The sequence below is a fragment of the Herpailurus yagouaroundi genome, unplaced genomic scaffold (assembly GCF_014898765.1).
Source record: "Herpailurus yagouaroundi ecotype Mexico unplaced genomic scaffold, PumYag 188, whole genome shotgun sequence".
In the NCBI taxonomy this organism is placed as follows: Eukaryota; Metazoa; Chordata; class Mammalia; order Carnivora; family Felidae; genus Herpailurus; species Herpailurus yagouaroundi.
The window spans coordinates 8,133,840-8,140,695 of NW_024412419.1; positions in this window are offsets into that span (position 1 = coordinate 8,133,840).

A 6,856-nucleotide genomic window follows, 5' to 3' on the forward strand; every position below is an offset into this window, starting at 1 on the left:
TGTTTTGTTTTGTTTTGTTTTGTTTTGTTTTGTTTTGTTTTGTTTTGAAGTAGGCTTCACTCCTGCCCAGCGTGGAGCCCTATGCAGGGCTTGAACTCACAACCCTGAGATCAAGACCGGGGCTGAGATCAAAAGCAGGACACTTAACCAACTGAGCCACCCAGGCGCCCCTCCAAGGGCATTTTGGGTTTTGTGTTTTGCCTTTTGTTTTGCTTTAAGTGAACCTTTTATTAAAATATCACATTGTTGAGGCACCCGGGTGGGTTCAGTAGGTTAAGTATCTGGCTCTTGATTTCGGCTCAGGTCGTGATCCCAGGGTGGGGGGATCCAGCCCCATATGCGGAGGGGGGTCTGTGCTCATAGCCTGGAGACTGCTTGGGATTCTCTCTCTCCCTCTCTCTTTGCCTCTCCCTCTCTCTCTCTAAAAATACATAAATGAATTTTAAAAATAAAATAACGTATGACATTGTTATTGACTGAATTGTGTCTCCCCCAAATCCATAATGTTGAAGCCTTAATCTCCAAATGACTATATTTGGAGATAGAGCCTTTAAAGAAGTAACTCAGGTGCAGTGAGGTCAAAGGGTGGGGCCCTAAGCCAATAGGACTAATGACCTTATAAGAAGAGGAAGAGACACCAGTGTGAGCACACACAGAAGATAAGCTTCGTGAGGACAGCTAGAAGTGGTCGTCTGCAAGCCAAGGAGAGAGGTCTCCCCAGAAACTAACCCTCCTGCACCTTGATCTTGGACTTCCAGCCTCCAGGGCTGTGAAACGGTGCATTTCTGTTTAAGCCCTCCAATCTGTGGCACTTAGTCATGGCAGCCTGAGCAGGTTAATACAAACATCCCCCTTAAAATAGAGCACAATTCTTTAAGGGCAACAGTGCCTTGACGTTTCCATAAAGTGAATATCACATTTGACCTTTGCATCCCCTTTCAGAGGCCAGACACACACCTTCCTGTTAATGCTGCGGGTCATTTTCAAAGTATTGCCAAGGATATCATGGGCTATTTGAGTTTAAAACTCAGCTCCAACATGGGGCGCCTGGGTGGCTCAACCAGTTAAGCGTCTGACTTTGGCTCAGGTCATGATCTTGCAGTTCGTGGGTTTGAGCCCCGCATCGGGCTCTGCGCTGACAGCTTGGACCCTGTCTCAGATTCTGTGTCTCCCTCTCTCCTCTCCCACTTGTGCTCTCTCTCTCTCTCTCTCTCTCTCTCTCTCTCAAAAATAAATAAACATTTGGGGCGCCTGGGTGGCGCAGTCGGTTAAGAGTCCGATTTCAGCCAGGTCACGATCTCGCGGTCCGTGAGTTCGAGTCCCGCGTCGGGCTCTGGGCTGATGGCTCGGAGCCTGGAGCCTGTTTCCGATTCTGTGTCTCCCTCTCTCTCTGCCCCTCCCCCGTTCATGCTCTGTCTCTCTCGGTCCCAAAAATAAATAAATGCTGAAAATAAATAAATAAATAAACATTTTTAAAAAATAATTAAATAAATAATAAGTGTTAAAAAAAAAAAACTCAGCTCCTACGAATACCTCATAACCACCAACTATTTAGCAGACCCGACGTCACTTGATCAGTGCTACTTAGTACAAAAGAATTATGTGATGGCGAAGAGTCAGTGGTCTACGGAATCAGGTTTGCGGATGCTTCCTTCAATGGCTATGCGTTTGAAGCATCCTGGATGCTGTGGGGAGAACAGAAGAAACATGGAAAACACTGTTTTAGCCATCACAAGGTGGGTTGATCAGTATGTTTTGCTATGATCTAGGATATTCTGTCTCTTCTTAAACAAAGGCTTAAGTGCATTTGCTGTTCACTTATTCATTCACTCATTCCATCCTTCACTCATTCATTTGAGAAGTATGTACTGAATATCCGTTTATTTCAGGTACGGTGCTAGGCCGGGGTGGTGGTTATTATGATGATTAGTAGATGTTCCTGGCTGATAGAAGCCCACGGTCCACGAGAGGATGCAGGTCAATAAGGAGCTACAACAGAAGTATATACAGAAAGTTCTATGAGACCACAACAGAGGCAAGCAGTTTGCTCTGGTTGAGGGAGTCTGATGTCGAAGAGGCTTTTCTGGGGTGACAGCAAGGCAGGAGGGGTGCTCCCGGCAAGGACAGCCCATGAACAAAGGCACAGAAGCAGAACAGTGTGCAGGGCGCAGTGAATCTTGGACAGCCCTCCCCGCAGGCCCATTGAGACCAGTCTCAACAGCTCCGCTAAGCTGCAGAGACGACAAACAGGCGGGTCGCCCGTTTAGCAACACTGGGTTTTAAGATCAAGAGATCAAAACATGTTACGTGACTAAACTTTTTGAATTCTAGAACTTTGGGTGCAAATTCAATACTGCTTTTTTGGTGCCGAGTAAACTCAGTGTTCCAGAGTTAGGTGACCAAGATTTGAGACAATTCCAGAAAGTCTCATTAGCCTGGGCCGGAAGCTGAGCCAATCAAACCCCAGCGCTGGGCCCCAGTTCCTGGAAAAGACAAGGGACGATAATATTTTCTGAAGTGCAGCAGGCTTCTCTTCCTGTTCTGCCTTCTCTGTCTTGCTCACTAACCAGAAAAGAATAAACCAGAGGATTTAGGGAAGAGGAAAGGACAGTCCAGAAACCTTGATTTTTTTTTTTTTTTTTGTAGAACAATGAACAGAATTAGTAACTCACAATTTCACCAAACTTCATATACTTAATAATGATAATAAATAACATATGATAACTTTGCATGTGCTTCCCCAAGATTTTTTTTTTAAGTTTTTTTATTTATTTTGAGAGAGAGAGAGAGAGAGAGAGCACACAACCAAGAGGGTGCAGAGAGAAAGAGAGAGGGGGAGAATCCCAAGCAGACAGCGCAGAGCCTGACGTGAGGCTTGAACCTACAAACCCTGAGATCATGATCTGAGCTGAAATCAAGAGTTGGGGAGGCTTAACCGACTGAGCCACCCAGGCTCCCCTTCCCCCAGGTTTTTTTTAAGCAGGGTGTAACATGGGGAGGTCAATGAATAAACCAGAAATTTCTTTTTTCTTGTATTTCCCTATGGTTTCTGCCCTCCCCCAGCTGTGTTACTGTGGTTGCTGCTTACCTGGCCTTGTCCCTCACCCTGACTTCCTAAAGCACCCTTTCCATTCAGAAAGGAGAGTAGACAAAGTCAGATGGGACTAGATTAGAAACATCTCTGGTGGGGTGGGGTGGGGGGGGGCGTTCTCGTGGTCATGATATTTGCTTAAAAGTGAATGAAATTCGGGGAGCCTGGGTGGCTCAGTCGCTTAACCATCCAACTTCAGCTCGGGTCATGATGGGGCGGTTCGTGAGTTCAAGCCCCACATCGGGCTCTGTGCTGATGGCTCAGAGCCTGGAGCCTGCTTCAGATTCCGTGTCTCCCTCTCTCTCTGTTCTTCCCCTGCTCATGCTCTGTCTCTGTCTCTCTCTCTCTGAAAAATAAATAAAGATTTTTTAAAAATAATGAAGAAAAAAAGGTGAATGAAATGAAAACCCTGAGGGAGGAACTGGATTATCACCTGACCTCGCCCCCCTTGTTACCAGCGGAGGATTTTACCGGTCAGAGGAAAAGGAGGAAGGTGTTCCAGGCAGAGAGCCTAGCATCAGCAAAGGCATGGAGGCATGAGAGCACATGGCTTTATCTCTCGGCTGCTGGATTTTTTCTTAAAACCGGGCACAGGTCTCAGAATCCAACTACAACATGCTGGTTGCTTCCCACATGCCAGGCATGATGCTAAGCTCATGCTCTTGACCTTTATTGATTTAGGAAATCTGCACACAAGAGTCTACCTATCCTTTTCAGCCTTTGTGGCTCTGCTTGAATTTCAAGTCTTCTGAAGCTCTTCCCCGACCACACCCTGTGAGGCTGCCCCCTGCCTCCCAAGCCACCATGATTTTCTATCGCCTCCCCTTGCTTTTCCCCTTCCCGGAAATTGTGTCAGTTTCTTGCGGCTGTTGTAACAAATTACCTCCGCCTTAGTGACTTAATGCGAAATTTCTTATCTCCTGGTGCTGCAGGTTAGAAGTGCAACACAGGTCTCACTGGGCTGTAGGCAAGGGTTGGTCCCGGCTGGGCTCCTTCCTGGAGGCTCCGGAAGCACATCCGCTTCCTTGGCTTTCCAGCTTCTAGAACTTCCTGCCTTCCTTGACTTGTGGCCCCTCCTCCATCTGCAAAGCCACCGATTACGGCCGGCTGAGTCCTTCTCACGTCCCATCTCTCTGTTCTCTCCCTCCTGCTTCCCCCCTCCACTTTTAAGGGCCCTTGTTGAGTCCAAGGGCCCATCCAAATAATTCAGGATAGTCTCCCTATTAACTTAATCAGCAGCCCTTCATTCCTTCTGCAACCTGAATTCCCCTTTGACGTGTAACGTCGCACACGGTGAATGTGTTGAGTGAAGGAACCAATGACCCTACATGGCAGGTGTTATCACGACCCTTTTATGTGTCAGGCGGGGCTCAGAGAGGTGAACAAAGGCACCCAAGCTCGCAGAGCCGTGGATCTTAGCACCGGTGATGGTCAGGATGGGCTAGGTTATCCTGTAGTACACAAGGCCTCATCTCAGGGGTTTGTTCTCCCATGCCGCCTGTCTCTCGCGGGCTGGCCACGGCTCTGCTCCATGGCACCTTTGCTCTAGGACCCAAGTAAGGGAACAGCCTCAATAGGGACGTTGCTGTTGTCACGGCAGAGGGGAAAGGAGCCTCTGGCACGACCCCACCACACAGGCTCTTCAATCTTCTGCTTAGAAGTGGCACTCCTCACTCACTCCTACCCACATTCAGTGAACCAACCGGAACTCAGGAGGTGAGCTAGCAGGGACTGTCTTAGCCTGCTCAGGCGGCCACAACAGAACGCCACAGCTGGGGCCACTTAAACCACAGAAACGTACGGTCCCACGGTTCTGGGGGCCGGAGGTCCAAGATCATGGTGCCGGACGCTTTCTCCTGAGGCCTCTCTTGCCTTGCGGACGGCCGTCGTCGCACCGTGTCCTCCCGTGGTGAGGAGCCTCCCCGGGACACGAACATCACTGGTGTCTCTCGCTCTCCTCGTAAGGACGCCAGTTGTATCGGATTAGGGTGCCACCCTTATGACCTTGTTTGACCTGAATTATCTCCATCAAGGCCTTATCTCCGAATATATAGTCCCACGGAGTGGGGCGGCGGGGGTGGAGGGGTGGTGGTCAGGGCTTCAACATGTGAATTTTGAGGGGACACTAGTTGGTGACAGTGCTGTGTCACTTTCTCTTACGGAAGAACATCGTGGGGAGGGGAAGTGGAACGTTTGGCAGGAAATATATATAAGCCACCACAGATCCTAACCCAGCCTCTCTGATGCCAAAGTCCAGCAGGCGGATGGTGAGCTCACTGAAAGAGAGAGGCCTCGCTTTCTCCTCTCTATCCTCCGAGCGGCCTGGTCGGTGGCTGCTAACGACTCATCACATGCACTCAGATGTGCACACGGTTATTATTTTATTGGGATGGTAATTAACCCCCGTGATGCTCCCGGCCACCACCGAGGGAGCGCTCCTGGGGTGGATGCTGGGTGGCCGGTTTACATGGATCGTGCCACCGCCGTCTGGCCGCAATCCTGTGATGAGCAACAGTCGGGTCCCAGTTCTCAGTCAGGAGGCAGAATCAGGAAGGTTGAGTGATGTGTGCGAAGGACACACAGGTGATAAGAGCAGTAGAAGGTTCCCCCCAAGTCCGTCTGCCTCCAGGCCATGCACCGCACTCCATGAGGTTACCCTGCCTCTCCTCTTGGGGGAACCCACTGCTCTAGGACAGTCTGGTCGCCTGGGCACCGCCTCCGTGGCCCCCACGTCTGGTTCTCCCTGGCGCCCCAGCCTCATCCCTGGCTTCCCCACTCGGTCCCCTGGCTTCCAGAACTCTCACACCTTCCTGACGTTCTATGTACGGCTGGCTCCGCTGGGGATGTCCTTCCTCCTGCCCGGTTGCTTGACTATTCTACACGTTCCTCCAGACTAACTCAGCTCAGAGATTATTCTTCACCTCATACCCGCTAGGATGGCTATGATTTGAAAAATGGAGGGGACCCTGGGTGGCTCAGTCCGTTAAGTGGCCCACTTCGGCTCAGGTCATGATCTCGCGGTTCGTGAGTTCGAGCCCCACGTTGGGCTCCCGCCTGTCACTGTAGAGCCCGCTTTGGATCCTCAGTCTCCCTTTCTCTCTGCCGTTCTCTGCTCACAGTCTCTCTCTCTCTCTCTCAAAAATAAATAAACATTGAAGAAGAAAAAAAGAATCGAAAGCTGGGGCTTAGATAGGTCAATGTTCACTCCAGCATCAGTCTTAGGACTCAAAAGGTGAAGACTATACCGTTGTCCGCGGATGGATGAATGGATAAACAAAATGTGGTACATCCATACATGGGAATATTATTCAGCCTTACAAACGAGTGAAATTCGGACTCACGCGATAATATGGATGAATCTTGAAAGCATACATGCTAACGTATATACAATATGTTATGCGTATGAAATACACCAGACACAAAAGGACAAATAGTATATGCCTTAGTCAAATCCATACAGACAAAAAGTAGAAAAGAAGTTTCCAGAGCCTGGGGAGGGAGTCACGGGGAACCGTTGTGTAATGGGGACAGAGTTTTTGTTTGGCAAGATGAAACAGCTCTAGAGACAGCTGGCGGTCATGGCTGGACAACAATGTGAATGTACTTACTGCCACTGAATTGTGTACGGGAAAACAGTTAAAGTGGTAACTTTTCTTCCATGTGAGTTTTTCCACCATAATCACACGCAGAAAGAAGGTATTCTGGGGGCGTCTGGGTGGCTCAGTGGGTTGGGCATCCAACTTCAGTTCAGGTCATGATCTCACA